Source organism: Ipomoea triloba, chromosome 1 (assembly GCF_003576645.1).
Source record: "Ipomoea triloba cultivar NCNSP0323 chromosome 1, ASM357664v1".
Classification (NCBI taxonomy): Eukaryota; Viridiplantae; Streptophyta; class Magnoliopsida; order Solanales; family Convolvulaceae; genus Ipomoea; species Ipomoea triloba.
In genome coordinates this window covers 36,822,145-36,846,828 of record NC_044916.1, presented here as the reverse complement: position 1 = coordinate 36,846,828, position 24,684 = coordinate 36,822,145, and the positions used below count along the sequence as shown (strand labels likewise).

The 24,684-nt window shown below is 34.7% G+C and overlaps 2 long non-coding RNA genes and 2 pseudogenes across 5 annotated transcripts; all 4 read left to right on the top strand.

Moving 5' to 3' along the window:
* The first annotated feature begins 385 nt into the window (after nucleotides 1-385).
* LOC116013381 lies at nucleotides 386-2,221 on the top strand (annotated as a pseudogene).
* A 3,158-nt stretch (nucleotides 2,222-5,379) lies between these two features.
* LOC116025577 lies at nucleotides 5,380-8,538 on the top strand. Of its 4 annotated transcripts, XR_004099705.1 has the most exons (8): nucleotides 5,414-5,447; nucleotides 5,537-5,606; nucleotides 5,722-5,810; nucleotides 6,135-6,292; nucleotides 6,389-6,535; nucleotides 7,543-7,698; nucleotides 7,789-7,916; nucleotides 8,072-8,538. It is a non-coding gene; the product is annotated as an uncharacterized LOC116025577 (long non-coding RNA). The 4 variants fall into 4 exon arrangements; XR_004099700.1 differs by lacking the exon at nucleotides 5,722-5,810 and having other exon boundaries at nucleotides 5,380-5,447; XR_004099699.1 differs by lacking the exons at nucleotides 5,414-5,447; nucleotides 5,537-5,606 and having other exon boundaries at nucleotides 5,644-5,810.
* A 1,983-nt stretch (nucleotides 8,539-10,521) lies between these two features.
* LOC116013372 lies at nucleotides 10,522-11,929 on the top strand (annotated as a pseudogene).
* A 2,383-nt stretch (nucleotides 11,930-14,312) lies between these two features.
* LOC116025592 lies at nucleotides 14,313-16,182 on the top strand. The gene is made up of 4 exons (XR_004099707.1): nucleotides 14,313-14,480; nucleotides 15,392-15,435; nucleotides 15,572-15,776; nucleotides 16,030-16,182. It is a non-coding gene; the product is annotated as an uncharacterized LOC116025592 (long non-coding RNA).
* The last annotated feature ends 8,502 nt before the right edge of the window (nucleotides 16,183-24,684 follow it).

Here is a 24,684-nt window from a genome sequence, read left to right as displayed (position 1 = left end):
ATATTTTTTTTATTTTTTTTCTCCCTCCCATTTTCTCTTTCTTAATCATACTTACAAAAACTGCACGCCTGACAGATTTATTTTTTAAATTATATTTTTTTTATTTTTTTTCTCCCTCCCATTTTCTCTTTCTTAATCATACTTACAAAAACTGCAAAAAGACGTCACTATTAAAGATGCTCTAATTGCATTTTTTTTTTCAAATTTCAAAGACTTGATTGATTTTTATTTTTTAAATATGAAAGCTTAATTACATTGTTAGATATAACTCGATAGCTTATTTAACCATTATTTCTTGTTTTCAAAAAAAAAAAAAAACCATTATCTCTTTATTAGCCAAGATTCCAAGAACCATTATCTCTTTATTAGTCAAGATTCCAAGAACATGACAAAGGCAATTATAACGGCTAGATATCCCACTCCACCCTTATTACTTCAAACTCCCCCTCTATCGTCTTCTATCGCTCACTCGGCACTCGGCGGAGACAGCATAGAGGCACAAGGCCACATCTCATTCGACGGGCGTAGAGAGAAATTCACAGCAAAGAAATGGCGTCGAACATCGGCTTACTTCATCTGGAGATCTGAGATCCTCTCCTGGATATATTCCACTCTCCGTCTCAATCTTTCGAAAGTCGAAGAGGTATAACCCTAGATCTTCCTAATCGGCGAATTCAGATTCCACGTTTCTCTAAATTTCAGATTATAATCTCTCGAGTTTCTATCTCTTTGCAGGTATGTTCCGGTGCAGTTCAGTGCCAACTTATGGATGCCGCTCATCCAGGGATGGTGCCGATACTCAAGGTCAATTTTGATGCCAAGAACGAGTACGAGATGATCCAGAACTACAAGGTACTTCAAGATATCTTCAACAAACTCAGAATCACCAAGGTTTCTCTGATCCTTCTTTATCAATAACCTTTACCAGTATATATTTTTTTCTGTCTAGCCTTTAATTACAGGTAGTTGGATATTTGATTTGATATTATGTTATCAGCACATTGAAGTGACCAAACTGGTGAAAGGAAGGCCTCTGGACAACCTGGAGTTCATGCAGTGGATGAAGCGCTATTGTGACTCTATCAGTGGAGGCGCTACACACAGGTAATTTCTCACACTTGATTTTTATTTTGTAATTTGATTCAATGGTTAGTCTAGGAAGCAGTTAGACTACTTGTGAGTATATCATATCCTGTGGGAATTGGGTTTCATTGTCTCTATCCGCTTCAATCATTTGGTTTGATTTTGGAATATCCTGACATGGATATGGGTTAACATATACCATATACAACCATTTTTTTTTTCATTATTCTCGGATTGGTGTATCAGGTGGCTTGATTAGTCTTGGTTAAAGATTGTAGCCTGTATGTTATAGACTTGCAAAGGAATCTTGTTGATGCTAGTAAGCTAGTTTGAACAAAATAACTTATTCTTCAATCCCTCTTTATGCTTTTTTACAACCATTTTGTGTGCCATTTGCTAGTTTTGCTAATTGTTCACAACTGGTGCAAGGTTTAAGTGTAAACAATTGTGTTTTGCCTTCAGAAGTTTGGTTGCATCAATGCACTTATTCATCAAGATTTCTGTTGTTTGTTTCCCAAACTTCAATGTGCAGTTACAATGCTCTGGAGAGAAGAGAGGCCTGCAAGGGTGGAAGAGAAGCGACCAAGAATCTGCTGCACAGCGACCTTCTGCCAAGACTGCAGCAGCTGCCACCAAGCATGCCGACCTCATAATGGTCGCAGGAATGATGTAACCAATACAAGCAGTGCCACAAATCCTTCTGGAAAGACCTCTATAGACCTTCAATCGGAGACCGCCCTATCTACTCTGAAACAGAAAAGGCTGCACATGAACAGGTAGACGTCAACAAGTTTGTGATAATCTTTTATGCAAGAAATAGTATTCCATAAGAATATTGAAATGTTTTTTATAATATGCAGATCACAGAGTTGAAATTATCTATAGATAGTCTTGAGAAGGAGAGAGACTTCTACTTTGCAAAGCTGAGAGATATTGAAATTGTTTGCCAGTGCCCTGAGATTGAAAATCTACCAGTAATCCTCCCTTAATTCACAGTGTCTTTTTATAGAAAGCATAGAAATTTACCAATAGTTACGGTCCACACAGCACACAGCTGTGTAGACCACGGTCCAATATATATTTTTATAATTCATAATGTACATTATTATTCATAGAAGTGATAATTTTGGGATGTAAATATGTGATCTTCATTATACTTTGTTACCTTTTCTTTTTTTTCCCCTAAAAAAGTTATTTGTTGTTGCACTATGATTATAGTTCAAGCTTATCAATCCTCTATTATGTTCACCAATAGTTGGTGATGTGGCATATGATGCGCTGGTGAAGCTCTCAAATTGTGTCGCCTCTCCTCTCTCCAACTGGGCTCTTGAAATTGCCACTGCTTTGCGTGTAATTAGGACAGAGGATGCGAATGCCCTATGGGCACACTATTTCCGTCAGCCAGTGAGGAGGCCAATGAAAACCTGGTCTGTTTGAGCGAGTAGTAAATGGCTTATTGTTTTCCTGTAAATCTGGGTCTCTTCCTGTGGATACGTTTACTTTTGTTTTCCCAGTAAGTTAACTTAATTTTTGAATTTGACTTCTTTTTTTTTTTCTTTTTTTTTTTAAATGTTTGTTTTTTAAATGCTTTTTACTTTGCCACTGTTGCTCAGTTTCTTTTTCAAATTTACCCTATTTTAGGATTGTTATCTGTTTCACAAAATGCAATCAGTTCTAGACTTTTAGCCAACTACAGAAGGCCTTTCTGCTGTCCATTTGCTATCTGAACTTGCTCATATTTACTTGGATTTCTCGAAAATTAAAATAAATAAATAAAGGTTCCTTCTTAAAATAGAAAATACAATGTTTCATATTGGCTATATAAGCAATATCATAAAATTTTGACTATTGGAGTGGAGTGGAACTTGCCAACTTGGATTATTGAAAGCAATCACTGTTGTTTTTTACTTTGAACTGCACAAGACTAGTTTTGGGATTTAATATGTGGGTTTAGAGTATCAACTATTGTTTTGTGCATCTGCTCTTTTTTCTCACTTGGACAAAATTTTTGTCAATTGACATATAATTATGCCTACTACATTTTCTTTTATAGGTATTGGCTGCACTGGGTATAGAGTATTTTGAGACCATACTTCCAGATATTATTCGGAACTGGCATCAGTTTGTGATGGCTATTTGACACTCTTTAGGGTATGCTTTAATGGTTTTAGTTTTCTTGCCGTTGCACTGATTTTCTTTTTTCTTGAATCAATCTGGATTTCAAATAGCTCTGATGATCTTTCTTTTTAAGTATCTTCCAAGATCTTTAGGTGTCCAACTCCAGAACTATTTGCAGCAGGTTCTGCCAGCAATTATAGATGGTACACACTCTCTCTATCTTTCTCTCTCTATTGTACTTGCAAACAACCGGGGCACTAGTTGTTAAGAATTCATACACACAATTAAAACATCTGCACCTCAAGTTAAATATCTTGTATGCTTATTTTTCCTTCAAGAGGTCACTGGTAAATGGGCTTGTCATTGATTTGGTGCTAATTCTGACTATTATATCTGCTGATGCTACATTCCTCAGGACTTGCCAATGAGAATGAATCTGTGCGTGATGCTGCACATTGTGCTGGCCATGTTTTGGTGGAGTATTTTGCAACAACGTTAGTTTTAAAAATCCCTTCAATCTGGTTTTATGCTGCAACCAAAATACCAAATATTTTATTTTGATGAGGATGTGCTTTTATAATGCCTCCTGTGTAAGTTGCCTAGTGGGAAAATATTGTACAGTGTTTTTCATCATTATTATGGTTTTTGAACTAATAGATAATTGTCAATCTATAGGTGTTATTTTCAATATTCTCTTGTAGACTGACTTCATTTATTTTTTGCCCTAAATAATATGTAGATCTTTGCCTCTGCTTCTTCCTGCTGTGGAGGAAGGCATTTTCAGTGACAATTCGCGTATTAGGCAGAGCTCTGTGGAATTGTTGGGTGATCTTTTGTTTAAGGTATGCATTTATAACTTGAGAGGATTTTTTATTCATAATTTTTGTTTTTATAACGTCAATTATCTACAGGTTGCTGGAACATCTGGAAAAGCTCATCTTGAGGGTGGTAGTGATGACGAAGGTTCTAGTACTGAAGCTCATGGACGGGAATCATTGAGGTACTTGGAAGGGAGAAGCGTAATGAAGTTCTCGCTGCACTGTATATGGAAAACAATCCATACCGTAGGATCCAAGAGCTCAGATAAATCAACAACAAATAGTTCTTGCTGCACTGTATATGGTTCATACTGATGTCAGCATAATTGTGCGTATTATTGAAGTCAATAGCATAATGAAGTTCTTGCTGCACTGTATATGGTTCGTACTGATGTTAGCATAATTGTGCGCCAGGTATTATTGAAGTCAATAGTTTATGCTCGCTTCAATGGAACTGTAATTATTAAAACAATAATCAATAGTTTTTTTAATTATTATTGTTATTATCATCTTAATTATTAATTTTATCTGTATTATTATTAATTATTATTATTATTATTATCTTTATTATTATTTTTCTTTGTTCTTATTATTATTATTATTATTATTATCTAATAATAATATTATTATTATTATCTTATTATTATTATTATTATTATTATTATCTTTATTATTATTATAATCTTTATTATTATTACTATTATTATTATCTTTATTACGGAGTATCTTTGTTATCTTTATTATTATTATAATTATTATTATTATTATTATTTTTCTGTTCCTTGTCTTTGCTTGTTCTTCTCCTTTTCTTTCGTTATTATTATTATTATTATTATTATTATTATTATTTTCCTTTTCCTTTTCTTTTCTTGTTCTACTCCTTTTCTTTTGTTCTTATTATTATTACTATTATTATCTTTATTAATGTTATCTTTATTATTATTACTATTATTATTATTATTTTTCTTTTTCCCTTTTTCCTTTTATTATTATTATTATTATTATTATTATTATTATTTTCCTTTTCCTTTTCTTTGCTTGTTCTACTCCTTTTCTTTCGTTCTTATTATTATTACTATTATTATCTTTATTATTATTACTATTATTATTATTATTATTATTATTATTCTTTTTCCCTTTTTCCTTTTATTATTATTATTATTATTATTATTATTATTATTACTATTACTATTACTATTACTATTACTACTACTACTACTACTACTACTACTACTACTACTACTAGTTAGTTTTTGTGTGTTGGCATACCGGTTTTTAATTTTAAATATTAGTTTGATGATGAATTGATGATGGTTCCTTGTGTAGACTGCTGGAATGCAAGCAATTGATGAGATTGTTCCGACACTTCTGCATGCTCTGGAGGACGATCAAACCTCTGATACTGCTCGGTTTAAAACAGATTTTAAGGTTGAAAACCATTTGCAAATGTGTATTTTCTTACATTTCTGCCTGGGCACCTTTTCTGATATTGAAAATGTATTGGATGCTTCTTTCAGTGTCAGGACCAGTGCTGTGCTGCCCCATATCCTTCCCAAGCTTGTCCACCTTCGTCCTCCTTCCTCTTTCGTAAGTGTTGTGTCTGTTTCTTATAGCTTTTTGTATACTAGTATTTCTTTATTATTCACAAAGATCTTTGGTTTTATATCCCGTGCCTTCTATGCACATGCTTTGGGAGCTTTAGCAGAGGTTGCTGGACCTGGTCTTGATGCCCACCTTGGTAGTTGGTACCATCCTTCCTGCTTTACTCACTGCAATGGGCTATACTGATATGTTAGGAACCTAATTTTTATGCCATAATGTCATTTACTTGGTTTCCTCTTTCACATCATTTAAATTTGAGTCATTGCTTAAAGTTCATTTGTGTTTTGCTTTGATTTTTTATTTTTTATTTTATTTATTTATTTATTTTGACTATGAGACTATTAAAAGGACTGCAACCAATAACACAGACATTACGTTGCGTATTTATGGTATGCAGTGAACTATGCCCTTTATTAGTGCATCAAGTGTTCAGTCCTCTACTTGTATGAACCTTTGGGTCACCAGTGTAAGGCCATTCTAGATTACTTGTTCATGAATTGTTATTTGGTGTAGGCCGTTGATTCATATAATAGGGGACAGATTCCCATGGCAAGTGAAAAGTGCAATTCTCTCAACTTTGAGCATCATAATACGGAAGGGTGGGTTGACCCTAAAGCCTTTTCTTCCCCAGCTTCAAACAACATTGTCAAGTGTTTGCAGGATAATACAAGGTTGTTTTTTTTCGGTTCTTTTTGAGACTCGTTTATTCTGTTAGGTTCGGTACTATGATGGTTATTCCTAGCTCATGCTATGCAAGTTGTTTGCAGGATTGATCCATTGGTAAACTAAGTGCACTCACAATAGGATTGATCCTTTTAGAAAACGTGTCTGTACACTCTTTCAAGGATTTGATATACAATGATGATGACCAGATACGAGTTTGTGCTGCCAGCATATTGGGAATCATATCACAGGTTAGACTTGCCATCCCACACATATCAATTTCAAATGATTTGTTAAGTTAACCTGAAAGGTCATAATCGAACATCTTTTTGTTGTAATCCCTTTACTGTATACTAACAACTAACAAGAACCAATCTGTATATTTAAGAAATTAATTTCCACCTTCTTCTGTTTTTGTGTCATTTCGTTTCTTTTGCAATTCATTTTACCCGAGGATGTTTACGGAAGGTAAGAAACTCGAAAAGATTACCCCCAAAACATTTCCACATTATCAAGAATGTGCTCAATTTCTTTGTCATCCGGACAATTTGTGTGTTTGTTTAAGATTTTGGGAAAGCAAAATTTACCTGTTGAGTTGAGGGTTATCTTTTGCTGTCTGGATAAACATTTTACTTTAATGCCCTTAATATGTATATATTTATATACGTATAAATAAGAAATGAATATATTCAAATATGCAAATAAATACACACATAGATGTATATATACATACACATATGTGTGGTTATCACACATTCACACAACCTAAACCAAACAAGAGCATATATCATTAGGTTACCGACATTACCAGGGTTATGCAACATAACTCGTAGCAAATGCCCCCTTAGGGGAGATGTGGTGACTAACGAGGTGGATTTCTGGTCCAGGGACTATAAGAAATGGAAACGCAGGGTGTTTGACATTTAAATTAAGACGGTGTGGGGAATTATGTTTACTCATGCACTATTTCCTTGAATATGTTTCCAATTAGGCTAGATGTGTTTGAGAGGATATCTAATACGGAGTAATATTTTGAACAATTCAGCCATTGTTAAAGCCATTTTGAACTATTATAATGCATGTTGGTTTGCCTGAGGAAAGATGCATAATTTGTCATTTCCATATGGAGCTGTAGTAAATTGTCTCAAAAGTAGCTTAACAGATGAAAAGGTATTAGGATTCCTTTACACCATTAGTCTTTTATCATGTGAAATGAGAACTGCTTCTTAACATTTAAATAATGTTCCTTGTTTATTAGTTCCCAATCCGTGAGACATCCACAAGAGCATTTGGAAGACTTATATATCTTCAAATGCTTCTTCACATCTGGAAATTCTTGGATCTAAAGTATCAGCCATGCAGGATGATTCAAGTCAGAAGACGAGCTTTGTCTTCTCTTAAGTTAGCTGCCAAAGTTCGTATTTATACTCATAACCTACTTTACTTGGAGCTCTGTTATTGTGTTTTACCAATTTATGTATTCATGTGGATACTTATTTTGTAGTCTAACCCTAGTGCCGTAATGATTCATGTATCGAAGTATGGCCCCGTACTAGCTGAGTGCATGAACAAGTACACCTGTCAGAGTTGCCGCTGAGAGATGTGCCTTGCATGCTTCCCAATTGACTAAAAGTAAGGAATTCTTTCACAGTTTTTCTTACCATGCTTCTAATATTTATCGTGAATTTATTTGTCCATATTTTTACTTTCAAGCTACTTGGTAAAGACAACTCAAAATTTTTCGAACTGTCTTATGATCTTAATTATTGGCGAACGGTGTTTTTCAGGTGCAGACAAAGCTGCACAAAAGTTTATCACAGGTTTGGATCCTATACTGACATTTCCTCAGTGCTCTTTCTTATAGTATAATGTGTTGTCACCTTTGTTGGTGCAGTGATGTTAGTAAAGACAGCGACATTGATACTTCCTGTGGCTAAAACCAGATTTTGCCTCCCAATTCCTATTTTTTCTGTGTAATAAAACCTGCTTTAATATCTATAGCAGCGATTTTTGCAACACACAAAAGTGCATAAATTCCACTGGAATGCAAAATCTGGTTTTAACCGCTGGAAGTATCAAATCTCAGTCAAAATCTATAACAAGTAGAGTCGCTTGGTTACCTACAATAACTTATTTAAAAACCTATAATAAGATATATGCTGAAATCTTTATCTTTTTTTTTTCCCTTTGCAAACCTGAAAGATATTTATATGTATATGCCTTGGTACATGTATGGAGGAGTCATTAATCGGTATCATCGGTGTGAACATTTGACGAATTATTTTCATAAAAAGAATCCTCAAAGTGAGTTTAGTTTGTTCTGCCTGCCTCACAAAAATAAGCAATGCGTATATCGTGGACCCTTGTCCGGTATGGCGTCGTTTTTGAACGAATTATTTAATTTTGAAGGTAACCGTATTTTATGCTTATAGAGCATAAATTTCCTTCCTAAATCAGATTTGAAAATATATAAATATATAACGTGTATGTGTCTTGTGATGTGAGTTTTTTGTCATTTTTGATGAAATTTTGTACCTTAAAGAGTATGAATTTTGTGCCTTTAATATATTAGTAATTGTGAAGAGACAATGAAAACGGGGAAATTGCAAAATTCCTTAAAATTTAAAGATAATGTTATTTCGATCCAAAATTCACAATCCTACGATATAAATTGCCAAAAATATCAAAGCAGGCTTATAAATATGACACTTTTTTTATGCTTTGGACAAAAATAGGACACTTGCGTACATGTCTCATTTGCGTTTGCTCTTTTTTTGGACTTGCCTCTGATCTATAAAATAATTTTTTTAAGAAATGGTCGCCATGGGCAACTAGAGTATTGGTCACCGACTGCCCTTTTTCATAAAAGAGAACTCTCAAAATGGGTTTAGTCTGTCCCGCCTCACAAAAATAAGCAATGCTTATATCGTGGATCTTTGTCCTGTAAGATGTCGTTTTTGAACGATGATTTATTTAAGTTTGACAACAATCGTTTGGTTGTTCAATTCAAATTACAATTATTTTTTATTATAAAACATATATATGTGACTTTTTGTGTCTAGGGTTATTAAATTATGTACACTAAGAATATGATTTATATACTTGTCTAACACACAACATATTGTGTGTCTTATGCTTTGAAATTATGTATTGTGTAGTGGAATTTTATGCTTATAGAATATAAATTTCCTACATAAATCATATTTGAAAATAAGTAAATATATTACGTATATGTGTCATGTGTTAAGAAATTATGCATTTCAAAAGTATGAATTCTGTATTAGTAATAGATTAGTAATTGTGTAGACATTGAAAATAGCGAAATTGCAGAATTTGTTAAAATCTAAATAATATCAAAACAACGGTTAAGGACCTTGTGGACTTGTGGTCCAATAGCATCAAGTTCCTCTGAACAAATACTACATTATCAGTAGTATAAATTGACAACAATAAATTTTATAACCCATCAAATTCGGTCTCACTCACTAACCCACTTTGACGAGTTTTATACATTTATGGCCCATCAAAATTTGGTCCCATTCGCCGACGTGTTTTAACGGTAAAAACTCTAAAAACTTCCATAAATTGTATACGGTCCCACTCACCCACCCACGTTGACGAGTTTTTATACATTTATGGCCCCACAAAATTTGGTCCCACTCGGTCGACGTGTTTTAACGATAAAAGCTCTAAAAACTGCCATAAATTGTATACGGTCCCACTCACCGACCCACTTTGACAAGTTTTATACATTTATGGCACATCAAAATTCGGTCCCACTTTGCCGACGTGCTTTAATAGTAAAAACTCTAAAAACTGCCATAAATTGTTCACCGACCCACTTTGACGAGTTTTTAAACATTTATGGCCCATCAAAATTTGGTCCCACTCAGCCGACGCGCTTTTACGATAAAAGCTCTAAAAATTGTCATAAATTGTATACGGTCCCACTCACCGACCCACTTTGACAAGTTTTATACATTTATGGCCCATCAAAATTCGGTCCCACTCGTCGACGTGCTTTAACAGTAAAAGCTCTAAAAACTGCCATAAACTGTATATGGTCCTACTCACCGACCCACTTTGATGAGTTTAATACATTTATGACCCATCCAAATTCGGTCCCACCCGGGCGACGTGCTTTAATGATAAAAGCTCTAAAAACTGCTATAAATTGTATAGGGATTTTAAAGAAACCTAAGAGCAGTGCACGTCTTCTTCCCAGACGTAGGCAAACATGGACGCTAACCGTGAATCGATCAAGAATCAGGTGGATCTTTCATTAAAGCTAGCGAAGCACATCTTCTCTATAGAGGCCGGAGGAGATTCCAACCTAGTTTTCTCTCCTCTATCCATTAACGTCATCTTGAGTCTCATTGCCGTTGGTTCAAATTCCCCAACTCGCGACCAGCTCCTCGCTTTTCTAAAGTCGGACTCCACCGACGACCTCAACACATTTTACTCTCAGATTGTCGGCCATATACTGGCAGACGGCAGCCTAACTGGCGGCCCAAGCTTGTCGGTGGCAAACGGTTTGTGGATGGACCGGACTCTCTCAATAAAGCCTTCATTCAAGCATGTGGTGGACACGGGTTACAAGGCCGCATCTGAATCAGTTGATTTTCGGCACAAGGTAAGATTCTTAGGGTTGATTTAGTAAGGGGGAAAATGAGAAAAATGAAAAACTTCTTTAATTAAATAATTATTTTTTTAATTGAAAAATATGGAGTAAGGATTATTCTTCATGTTTTTAGAATTTGGAGAATTCATTTAACCTGATCATTAATTATGACAGAAATTAAAGTTTGATAGATGTTGTTGATTGTCCAGGCAAGCGAAGTGGTTGATGAAGTGAATTTGTGGGTTGAAAAAAAAACTAAAAGTCGTATCAACCACATACTTCCTCCCAGTGCAGTTAACAATAGAACACGGCTCCTTTTTGCAAGTGCACTGTATTTTAATGGAGCTTGGAGTCAAGAGTTTGATGCATCGATGACAAAGGATCACGAGTTCCACCTCCTTAATGGAAGCTCTATACAAGTCCCCTTCATGAGCAACTATTTGAAGCAATCTGTGAAAGCATTCAGTGGTTTCAAAGTCTTAAAACTATCTTATAATCGAGGCAATGATTATAAGGAGCGCCGTAGTTTTTCCATGTACTTCTTTCTGCTTGACGCCATGGATGGACTGCCATCTTTGCTGGATAAAGCGAGCTCTGAATCTGGGTTTATAGAGCGCCACCTCCCTACCCATATGGTTTCAGTGGGAAAATTTCTGATCCCAAAATTCCAAATATCTTTCGAGTTTGAAGGTTCAAGAGTTCTGAAGGAGCTTGGGGTGGTGGCGCCGTTCAATCCCAGGGGCGGCGGTCTGACTGAGATGGTGGATTCGCGGAGGGTTCTGAGATGTATGTTTCAAAAATCCTGCACGGATCATTTATTGAGGTTAATGAGGGAGGAACAGAAGCCGCAGGTGTTTCATTTGGTGTGATGTATACATGTTGCATGGTAGATAAAGAAGATAAGACAGACGTTGTGGCTGACCATCCCTTCCTTTTTGCTATTCGAGAAGATTTTAGTGGTGCCATTCTCTTCGTTGGGACTGTGCTTCATCCCCATTATGGGGTGTTCCCAAACAGCCAATAGACGATAGCTGATTGGTTTAGCTAGTAGTTGATGGTTGCTTGTCTTAATTGGTTTGACCAATTTGATTGTATTAATGAGTAATAAAATTGTTTGGTAAATTAGTTATTTATTGGTAGCTAAGTAGATGTAAAATGGCATTTTAGGGTATGCGTGTATCGTTGTTGAATAAGAAATTTCAATTACAACCAACCAAACACCCCATTAATTCCCCGAAATACAATTTCATCTTTGATCTTATCTTTGCTGATGTAAAAGATTTAATTACCGAGTTTTCTGATGTTTTCATCTCTGAGGAATGATTTATTTGTAATGTAGAGTAATGATATTCTGGTTTTTGTTTAAAAATTTTTTATTGATGGTAAAAATAATTTTTGTGGAACTAAATTCCTACTTTAACAATAATTCAGGGACACTAATTTCCCTCTGCCAGTCACCGTTTCTTCATCCTTCTTCAGTGCAATCGCAGATCAAGAGAAACAACATAAATAAGTATTAATTATTCAATTATAATTATTTCACTAAATTATGATAGGATATTTACACATTGTTTTTAGATTAAATAGAATTTAATTATATGATTTATTATTTTATCCAATTGTTTATTTTTTGTTTTCCATGAAAAAACTAATTGATGAAATATTGATGTGGTGTTTGAAAAATAGGTTATAAACCAAAGTCTAATACGAATATTTAAAATTTAAAATCCAAATAATTTAAGTCGGTGAGTTAAAAAAAAAATTAAGTCGGTGGAGCGTGCCCAAACATACACTTGTTGACTCCTTTATATTGATACTCCGCCCGTCACCGTTTCTTCATCCTCTTTCAGTGCAATCGCAGATCAAGAGAAGCAACATAAATAAGTATTAATTATTCAATTATAATAATTTCACTAAATTATGATAGGATATTTACACATTATTTTTAGATTAAATAAAATTTAATTATATGAATTATTATTTTATTCAATTGTTTATTTTTTGTTTTCCATAAAAAACTAATTGATGAAATATTGATGTGGTGTTTGAAAAATAGGTTATAAACCAAAATCTAATACAAATATTTAAAATTTAAAACCCCAAAGTCGGTGAGTTTAAATAATAAAAAAAATTAAGTCGGTGAGTTTAAAACCTAAACGTACACTTGTTGACTCCTTTATATTGATACCTCTGCTAGTCACCATTTCTTCATTCTCCTTCAGTGCAATCGCAGATCAAGAGAAGCAACATAAATAAGTATCAATTATTCAATTATAATAATTTCAATAAATTATGATAGGATATTTACACATTATTTTTAGATTAAATAAAATTTAATTATATGAATTATTATTTTATTCAATTGTTTATTTTTTGTTTTCCATAAAAAAACTAATTGATGATATATTGATGTGGTGTTTGAAAAATAGGTTATAAACCAAATTCTAATACAAATATTTAAAATTTAACACCCAAATAATTTAAGTCAGTGAATTTTTTTATTTTTTTTTTAAAATTTAGTCCAAAGCCTAATACAAATATTTAAAATTTAAAACCTCAACGTCGGTGAGTTAAAAAAAAAAAAATTAAGTCGGTGAGTTTAAAACCAAAACGTACACTTCTTGACTCCTTTATATTGATACCTCCGCTATTCACCGTTTCTTCATTATCCTTCAGTGCATCAAGAAAAACAACATAAATAAGTATTAATTGTTCAATTATAATAATTTCACTAAATTATGATAGGATATTTACAGATTATTTTTAGATTAAATAAAATTTAATTATATGATTTATTATTTTATTCAATTGTTTATTTTTTGTTTTCCATAAAAAAAATAATTGATGAAATATTGATGTGGTGTTTGAAAATAGGTTATAAACCAAACTCTAATATAAATATTTAAAATTTAAAATCCAAATAATATAAGTCGGCGAGTTAAAAAAATTTAAGTCAATGGAGTGTGCCAAAACGTACACTTCTTGACTCCTTTATATTGATACCTAAGCTATTCACCGTTTCTTCATTCTCCTACAGTGCAATCGCAGATAAAGAAAAAGAACATAAATAAGTATTAATTATTCAATTATAATAATTCCACTAAATTATGATAGGATATTTACAGATTATTTTTAGATTAAATAAAATTTAATTATACGATTTATTGTTTTATTCAATTGTTTTTTTTTTCATATGAAATATTGATGTGGTGTTTGAAAATAGTTTATAAATCAAAATCTAATAGAAATATTTAAAATTTAAAACCCAATTTAAGTCGGTGGATTTTTTTTTTTTTTTTTTTAAAAAAAGTCGGTGGAGGTGCCCAAACGGTCACTTCTTCACTCCTTTATATTGATACGGATACCCCTGTCAATACCCGCTGAAGAGCGGCAAGATCGAGCCGGGAAGGACGCCAGTGCACAACCTCATCTTCCACCACCACCACTCTTCCTACACCGCCGCTGATGCTACTACGAGATGCTACTACGAAAGACTAGGCAATCTCCTGCCTTCGCCGACCCGTCAGATGTACCTTTTGTTGGCTCTCTAAAACCCTAGGGTTTCCTCCTCTCAGGTCCTTCTGTCATTTATGCTCTCTGATTAATGATTTGTAGCGTTAGATGTGTTTACTGTATAGTTCTCAATTAATTACCATTAGTAGTTATTGAAAATAATAGTGATCGATGTCAATATATTGGGTCTGTTGTATTATTCTGTGTCCTAAATTCGGCCTTTCCAAAAGGCCCTGCCATCTGGTTTTACCCACATTTTTTGGGTTCTTTTTCCTTTGTTATTTTTAAAATGATTTTCAGAGTGTTTAAGTATTCTTTTTAGTTTTTAAAATGTTTTCTGGCTGTTCTTTTTAGTTTTTAAAATGTTTTTCGCTGTTCTTTTTAGTTTTTAAAATGTTTTTTCGCTGTTCTTTTTAGTTTTAAAATGATTTTCAGCGTTTTGAGGTGTTATTTTTAATTTTTAAAATAGTTTTCAGAGTTATTCATTTTCAACATTTGCATTCTTGATATGGTTTTTTCCTTTATTTTTGGGTTCTTTTCCCTTTGTTATTTTTAAAATGATTTTTGGGGTTTTAAAGTATTCTTTTTAGTTTTTAAAATGATTTTTAGTGTTTTCTGAAGCATTCTTTTTCTGTATTCCTAAAGCATTGTTTCTTATATGTTAGGTAGGCAAATAATCTTGTGCTAAAACTAGAACTTAGTTTTGTTTGGAACTTTCTTCATATTGTAGCTTGAATAAAGGTTGTGTGTATCTTCTTCCGTAGATCCTTCATGATGCAGGACTGTGGCTCTCAGTCCTAACTTGTGTTACTAACTGCGTGTTTCTTAGTTTTCATGCAGTCACCTGAATCCATGCATTATATTTTTTGAAACCCTGCATTGAGTGCTAAGAACATCATTTTTGGACTGGTGTATGGATTTTATTTTGTAACACTCTGGAATTTGGCTAATTTTTTCTTTATCATTCCTCAAGATGAGTGCAGCTCGAAGTTGAAAATTTATCCAATCGTGCAGAAGGTATGCTCCTGCTTGTTTTGAATATGTAAATTTTGCATTCTACCCTACCTCCTACACACTTAAACTGTTCATCCCAGTGAAATATTTGCTTTAAGAAATACAGGTATATTCATAATATGCATTTATCACTTTCCAGGTCTATCTAGAGAGAATTCTGAGAAAACCTGGAATTGACTTGTTAGATTCGACAGATGAAGGCTAATCACTTTGTAGTTCATTGCTCCCTTTCTTTTGAGTCTCAAACATAATTCACTCATTCTTCTGGCCTCAAAATTATCAATTGAGGACTGTATGGCATGCCATGACCTTTTTGAGGCCCTTCTGATTGACCATCCTCAGAGGTATGTTTTTGATGGATAACAATGGAACCATTTTCATTAGATTATATGGATAACTGCTAACCACATAAGATGTGCTCCTACTCTGAAAGTCTGAATCTCATTGTAAATGAATGTTTGTCTTTTTCCGTATTCTGCTGGATGTTGGAGACTTTTCCTGTCAGTACATTTGTGCAGGTTAATTAGTAATACATGCTTGAACATCACTTTTCCTTCAATTGTTGTTTTCTGCTGATTAGTAATCAATTATGTGCAGTTTATACTATTCGTACTTTGTCATCCAAGTTGGGCTGTCCGGAGAGCAGCTTATAATTCTGTGAAAAAGATTATAGGTGCTATCCCACAGTGACTGAAGCCATAATGCTTGAATTTTCAAATTATCTCTCCGCTGTTGGTGAAAAGAACTTTTGAAAACAAGGTGAGTTCCAACAGTTCAATGCCACTTGCTTGTAGCAAATCTGGTAACTATCACAATTTCGTGAGTCTGAAGTAATCGGATCACCTAGAAGTGTTTGGGTAGAGGGTAGGATTGGTAATCATTCTACTCCTGTAGTCCTGTTTATTGTCATTCCATTAAGGTAAAATGAATTGGCTTATTATTCTTTCATGGTAGTCTTAGAATGTTGAATCATTATTCACATGTTTTCCTCCCTTCAAAATCAATGTTATTAACTACTTCTGGCTTATAGTGACATAGACAGCGTATCAGACAACCAAGTCCTTCCATCTGTTGAGGTTTTGGTCAAGGCTCTAGTTGTCTTATCACCTGCAACTTTGTCTGCTGTGCCACATGTTCGCAAGCAAATTTTATTTTGTTCACATCATCCATGCCTCATTGGCCGGCCCAGCTAAGAGAAATGCAGTGTGGAGGGTAAACACTTTGGCATTTCAGTCTCTCTCTGTATATGTGCGTGGGTGTATTGATCTAGTTAATTGGAGCTTGGTATAGTAATTATAGTTTCTCTTTCTTTTCTTTTTTTGCTCTATAAATAGTATCTTTAACTTGCATGTTTGAAAAATATTTTGAGCATTTTTGTCAACTCCTCTGGCTATGCCCAGTTTCTGGTGGTTCCTATTTTTTCATTTCCGCTATGGTCTATACTCTAGCACAGGCTTGTAGTGTCATATTTCTGCTCTCTTCCTTTTTATTTTCTCAGAGGGTACAGAAGTGTTTGCAGAGACAGGGCTTTGATGTTGTTCATCTTCTTCCCACTGATGTTCCTGGCTTGTGTCAGGTGAATAGCTTAACTTAATTGATTTTATGTGGACTTCTTTGTTTTGTCCATTGCTGAATGCTGACTTTAATAAAACCCAAAATCTCTTTGTGGTATTTCCAGGGCTTGCTGGGCTCAAGGGGACTGATGAGTCAAAAGCATTTCGAGCAAGAAGCAGCAATAAACTCATTCTCAACTCTGATGTCTATAATTCCTGGAGAAACTTATACTGAATTTGTTAAGGTTATCTGGTTTGTTTTGTGAAGTTTTGAATTTTTTTGTAAGTAATTCATGAAGTTCTTAGCATATTAGTTTATTACTGCTTATTGTGAGTTGAAACTTGTGTTTAATCTTCTGCAGAACTTCAATGACCTTCCAGACCGTCATGCACATGATATGTGACATTCAGGTCGATTCTTACCCTTCAAAATGGAGATCAATTATGAAAGGCTGCACTTCTGTTCTTTGAAATCGTTATTAATTTTACTGTCTTTTACCTGATTTCATCTTTATTATAGAGGTTTTTTCATTCATGTGTTTGTGGCACCTATAATTACAGTATCTTCTTTACGCTTCCAAGTGTATTAAACCCAAGTCTTTTATATGTGAAAGGAAATGTATCGTTTTTGAGTGCTAAAAAAGCCTATCATCCTCACTGTGAATGCCAAATCTAAAAGATACCATTATCTTTTAGTTTTTACTTGGCTCTAATTTATGTTCTCTGTATGTACTACAACAGGCTTTCTCATGCTTGTGTTCTTTTCTTCAGATCTTTCGTACTCCTGAAGGGATGCTTTCCACTGAGCAAGGAGTTTATATTGCTGAATCCATTTCAGCTAAGAACACAAAACAACTGAAAGGCCGTTTCCGAGTCTATGATAGCAATGATGACGGTAACTACATTTACCTTTTCTCCTTTTGTGTATGTCTGTGTGTTCTCTTTTTGATAGTAAATCTTTTCCCTCTACTTTCCTGATTGACTTTGAACTTGTGGCAGGACAAAGGAAATTCTAAATGTTTGCCAAGATGCGAGCTTTCTAGCAAAGATACAACTGTTGTAGGGAAAAAGGATGGCGGAATGTCAACTAAGAAATCTGGTTGGTCACTTGGTCATGTTGCTACATTTATCTGTTGCATTTAAAATTTAATTCTATACTCATAATTGTACTAAATCGCCTAAAAATTTTAGTTTTATAATAATATCAATTGTTAGGCATTTGTTTTAAGACAGCTAAGGAAGAGGCACATGAGATGCAGCTTAGGGAGGAAGCCTGCACATACGAGAAAGAGTGATGATTGTGCAAAATAATCTCTCTTCAATGCTGAAAGCTCCAGGAGAAATGGACAAAGCCAATCGTGTTTTCACACATAGTCAGCTACCTTATTTGGTTAGTATTCTGTGGGTCTGCTTTTTAATTCATCTGTAGATTTGACTAACAGTCAGGAAATATTTATGTTACACCTTAGGTTGCATGGGCAAAATGAAAACTGAAAAGATTGCTACTCTAGGTAGAAGGTACTTTCGTAAGTTTGCTACTCTAGGTAGAAGGTCTCAGGTTTAATCCTCATTCCATTTAGATTTACCAAAAACTTGTGTATGTAATTATATATAGTATACTACTAAAAAGAATATAAAATAGAAGTGATAATTTTTGGATGTAAATATGTGATCTCCATTATACTTCGTTACTTTTTTTTTTTTTTTTACCTAAAAAAGTTAACTTTTGTTGTTGCACTATGATTATAGTTCAAGCTTATCGATCCTCTATTATGTTCACCAATAGTTGGTGATGTGGCATATGATGCACTGGTGAAGCTCTCAAATTGTGTTGCCTCTCCTCTCTCCAACTGGGCTCTTGAAATTGCCACTGCTTTGCGTGTAATTAGGACAGAGGATGCCAATGTCCTATGGGCACTATTTCCGTCAGCCAGTGAGGAGGCCAATGAAAACCTGGTCTGTTTGAGCGAGTAGTAAATGGCTTATTGTTTTCCTGTAAATCTGGGTCTCTTCCTGTGGATACATTTACTTTTGTTTTCCCAGTAAGTTAACTTAATTTTTGAATTTGACCTTTTTTTTTTTTTTTTTTTTTTTAATGTTTCTTTTAAATGTTTGTTTTTTCCTGTCTTTTATTCATTTCCTTTCACTTCCTTCTTGGTATGCAGATAATGGATAGGATATTGATGAGTTCTAAGAAGACGAGGCTGCATGAAGATGTTCTCCAGATAATTTTCTTACGTTTGGATCCTATTTTACCCCCTTCCTAGGGTTCGAATGCTATCAGTTATGTCCTTGGCTCTGGCTCATTTGCCATTGTGTTGTTCTGTGTGATTGTAATATTATTTTCTAATTGAATGATTATCTTATTCTTATGCTATCATCTGCAGGTTCCTGTTTATCAAGCATCCATTGGACCATCACTAAATGAATTGTGTCTAGGTTTGTCAGCAGCAGAAGTGGCACTAACGAATATTAGTTTGTTCTTCAAGTTATCATGTATAACATCTCATGCTTGTTGCTACGTCCTCCCTGCAGGCCCTTTCGGGTGTTTATGCCAAATATGTTCACGTAAGAGTGGCATGCTTAAATGCAGTTAAATGCGTTCCTGCTCTTGCTGGCCACTCTATTCCTGAAATTATTCAAGTTGCAACCAGCATATGGCTTGCTTTTCATGTAAGATATTATGATATCCCTTCCATTTTCTTTGGCTTCATTGCCATCCGGATAAGTAACTGAGCTATTATGTCTTTTCATGTTATCCATGGAAATTTTAGGAGCTTTATTTATTTATTTACTTATTTTTAAATTGAATAGGACACCAAAAATTCTCTGACCAGAATTTTGTTCGTTTTAATGGCTCTGAACTTTGTAACAATATGGATGCTATTGAGTGCAGGCTGATCCTAATGTGGATGTTAGGGGAAGAATGATTAATGCTGGTATACTGATTATTGACAAGCATGGGAATGATAATGTGTCCCTGCTATTCCCAATTTTCGTTGAAATATTCTCTAACTGTAAAATGGAAAAATGGAAAATGGAAAAATGCTATTCCCGATACAGAGTTTGTATTCAAGTTGAAATATTCTCTAACTGGAAAATGGAAAAATTTTCTCCATTCTTCCATCGGGAAAATGGGAAAATTGTTTTCTTCATGGAAAAAGGTTGATGACCAATACCGGTGGTAGTTTTTATACGTCTTTTCCTTTTGAAGTCCTATTTTTTTTTTATTTTTATTTTTATTTTTTTAAATTTTTAAATTTTCTGATTTTCCAACTTAAAGATTGGAAATAATGGAAAACAATTTTCCACACTCTGTTTTCCACTTTTTATTCTATTGAGTTGTGAAGGCAACAAATTTATTGAGAGGTGATTAAACTAGAACTGTTCATGACCAAATACTTGTGTTATCTGATGAAGAGAACTGTGCGCCACAGCCTCCCTAAGATTGTGCCAAAGTTAACAGAGGTTTAGTTTTAGATTTCTGAATGTCTTGTTATTCCCTATTGATGAGGTGCATTTTTCAAGCTATTTGTACAAAAATGTTGAATGCATACATTAAATTCATACATAAAACCAAAAGGCACATGCTATAAACTCAACAAAAAATTCTACAATTTTTCAAGCTGGCCTCAGTTGTTTGTTATTACAGGTCTTGACCGACACTCGTCCCAAAGTTCAATCAGCTGGATAGATAGCACTTCAGCAGGTGAAACAGCTCCTTGTATCCAAATTTCTATTTATTTTTTATTCTCTTCTTTGTTTTACAAATTTTGACATTTTGTTGCTTATAGGTAGGGAGTGTTATAAAGAATTCTTGAGATATCTGCTCTTGTGGCTACACTTCTGATGGGCCTTACAGAACCCAATGAACACACAAAATACTCCCTTGACATACCCCTCCAGGTTTATACTGCTCTGCCTTAATTTTTCATACATTTACAATTTTGGAAAGACATGCATATTACTTAATTGCAGACAACTTTTGTTAATACAATTGATGCTCCATCTCCGGCATAGTTGGTACCAACCAATTGTCCATCGAGGCCTTAGAGAAAGAAGTGCTGAAACTAAGAAGAAAGCTGCCCAAATTGTTGGGAACATGTGTTATTTGGTCACAGAACCAAAGGACATGATATATATAGGATTGCTTCTAACTGAAGTTAAAAATGTACTGTAAAATTAGTTGAGGTGAATAGACCTTGAATATGGATTTATAAACAATCTTTATATTCATTAGGTTCTTCTGGATCCTATTCCTGAAGTTCGTTCAGTGGCTGCAAGAGCAATTGGCTCTCTCTTATATGGGGAATGGGAGAAGAACACTTCTCAGACTGGGTTCCTTGGTTGTTAGATACTCTGAAATAACAGAAATGTTGAGCGCTCAGGAGCAGCACACAAGGCCTTAGTGAGGTAAAAATGCCTTTTACTTTGCCACTGTTGCTCAGTTTCTTTTTCAAATTTACCCTATTTTAGGATTGTTATCTGTTTCACAAAATGCAATCAGTTCTAGACTTTTAGCCAACTACAGAAGGCCTTTCTGCTGTCCATTTGCTATCTGAACTTGCTCATATTTACTTGGATTTCTCGAAAATTAAAATAAATAAATAAAGGTTCCTTCTTAAAATAGAATATACAATGTTTCATATTGGCTATATAAGCCATATCATAAAATTTTGACTATTGGAGTGGAGTGGAACTTGGCAACTTGGACTATTGAAAGCAACCACTGTTGTTTTTTACTTTGAACTGCACAAGACTAGTTTTGGCATTTAATGTGGGTTTAGAGTATCAACTATTGTTTTGTGCATCTGCTCTTTTTTCTCAAGCTTGTCCACCTTCGTCCTCCTTCCTCTTTCGTAAGTGTTGTGTCTGTTTCTTATAGCTTTTTGTATACTAGCATTTCTTTATTATTCACAAAGATCTTTGGTTTTATATCCAGTGCCTTCTATGCACATGCTTTGGGAGCTTTAGCAGAGGTTGCTGGACCTGGTCTTGATGCCCACCTTGGTAGTTGGTACCATCCTTCCTGCTTTACTCACTGCAATGGGCTAAACTGATATGTTAGGAACCTAATTTTTATGCCATAATGTCATTTACTTGGTTTCCTCTTTCACATCATTTAAATTTGAGTCATTGCTTAAAGTTCATTTGTGTTTTGCTTTGATTTTTTATTTTTTTATTTTATTTATTTATTATTTATTTATTTTTGCAATTTGCATGTGTCATGCTTTCACCTTGAAAATATAGGAGGTTCGAAGTCTCGCCAAGAAAGCAGCAGAAACTGTTGTGAGGAAGGTATCTCGAGTCTTTGCTGTCGGAGCTTCTCAGAGGAGTTGGACATATTCAAGCATTACATAACGATAATGTGACTTTTTTTCTTTGTATTCCATTCTTTAGCTAACACTATTTAAGTTTTATTCTTCCAGGCTTCAATCAGACAAAGTTCGGCATACTTAATTGGATATTTATTCAAAACCAGTGATCTATATCTTGTTGATGAGGCTACAAATGTGATATCCACCCTGATTATTTTACTAAGTGATTCAGATTCAGCTACCGTGATGGTATTATTTGGGAAGCATTGCCTAGTGTGATAAGTTCAGTTCCTGAAGAAGTTCTTCCTTCGTATGTAAAGTTGGTTCGTGATGCAGTATCAACTTCCATGGATAAAGAACGTAGGAAAAAAAGGGTAAAGGAGTGTGCATTGTACTCCAGATGGTGGTACAATCTGTTTATTGTTTATGATTCCTGTTGATTTACAATTTTTAAATCTAAGCGGAGTATACAAACATGCGGGGGGAGGACCAGTTCTAATACCTGGTTTTTGCCTCCGGAAAGCTCTTCAACCTGTGCTTCCTATTTTCCTCCAGGTATTCCTGCTTATCTTTTGTTTGTGAAAAAGTTTACATTGAAAGAATCTCTTCATTTGTATACCAAATTTTCTGCAGTAATATATAATAATTATGGCAGAGAAATCCTTCCAAAAATTATTATATGTAAGAGACTAAGTATAATCTATTAACCATACATAAAGATTATTTTTATTATTGCTGTTGTTGTTTTTGGAATCTGTTTCGCGTTATTACGAGCATTGGTAACAAGTATTAAAAATGCAAGATTGTTGAGCTTTAATTGCATGGTTATGCGAATTTCCTTTATTATCTGTAGAGTCTTGTAAGTGGATCTGCTGAATTAAGAGAGCAAGCAGCTTTGGGGATTGGAAAGTTAATTGAAGTGACAAGTGAGCAAGCATTAAAGGAGTTTGTCATTCCAATCACAGGGTATTGAGCTGTTACTATAGTTCTGCACATTGCTAGTTTTGACTATGAGACTATTAAAAGGATTGCAACCAATAACACAGACATTACGTTGCGTATTTATGGTATGCAGTGAACTAAGCCCTTTATTAGTGCATCAAGTGTTCAGTCCTCTACTTGTATGAACCTTTGGGTCACCAGTGTAAGGCCATTCTAGATTACTTGTTCATGAATTGTTATTTGGTGTAGGCCATTGATTCGTATAATAAGGGACAGATTCCCATGGCAAGTGAAAAGGGCAATTCTCTCAACTTTGAGCATCATAATACGGAAGGGTGGGTTGACCCTAGCTATGGCGGAGCCACCGGTGGCCCCTCCAGTGAAGAGAGGTCCGGTGACAGCCAAAAAACCGGAGAAACGGCAGTCTGATCATCCATTCACTGCTGATGATCGATCGCGGAAGAGTGAGCATAAAGCGGTTGGAGCTAGGAGTGTCTCGTCGGTATATGAGAGATCAAAGAAGAAAATCAATCGAAAATTAAATACGGATGATCCGATCGGAAATGATCGTCCAAACGTGGATTCGACGTTGGAAAATGATGCGAGTGATCCGATTGAAAATGAACATCCAAAGGAGAATAACGCATCGGAAAATTGTGCGAATGAGGAAATAAAATTGAAATCGGAGGATCAAAAGGCATCCGATAAGATAATTGAAGATCAATTGGCTTCGGATGGGCAAGGAGAGGCGGAAACTCATCATTCGGAGCAATTAGCTACTGAAAATGATAATGGTGAGCGAGAAGTTGTTCCGGATGAGCTTAAATCGAAAACAGAAATTCCAGATGGATTAAGGGAGGAATTGCAAGCGATATTGAAATTGAGCAAGGAGAAAGAATCAGAGGCAAGAAACATAGAGCTCCTAAAGGCAGTTCGGATGATCAATGAGCGATTGGTGGCTGGAGAAAGGTCGGAAACAGAGGTGGAGATTGAATCACAATCTGGTGTGGTTCCAATTCGAGTAGGCAATCTGAACTTTCAAATTGAGACGGATAAGCTGGAAGCAATATTCGTTCGATCACGTAACAATGAAGGATCGGTGGAGGAGCTACTTGCGGATCATTTTGTTCATAATGTAGTAGAGATTATTGAAGAAAGAAAAGTGGACATGGAAAGGGAGGCAGATCAGAATCCAACGAAATTTGAAAAGCCTTTCAGAGCAAAGCTACAAGCAAAGGTCAAGGAAAATGAATCCCAAATACACTCCAAAGGGGTTTCGTTTGCTGATGATCCTGGGAAGGAAAATGAGAATCACATACCAAAGGAGAAGGGTAAGGAGAGAGTGAGAAATGAGAATATTGAGAATATACCATCCAATGTGGCATCTGTTAGTGGAACTAAGAATGTAGAAGGACCTAATCCTGGAAAACCAGTTTTAG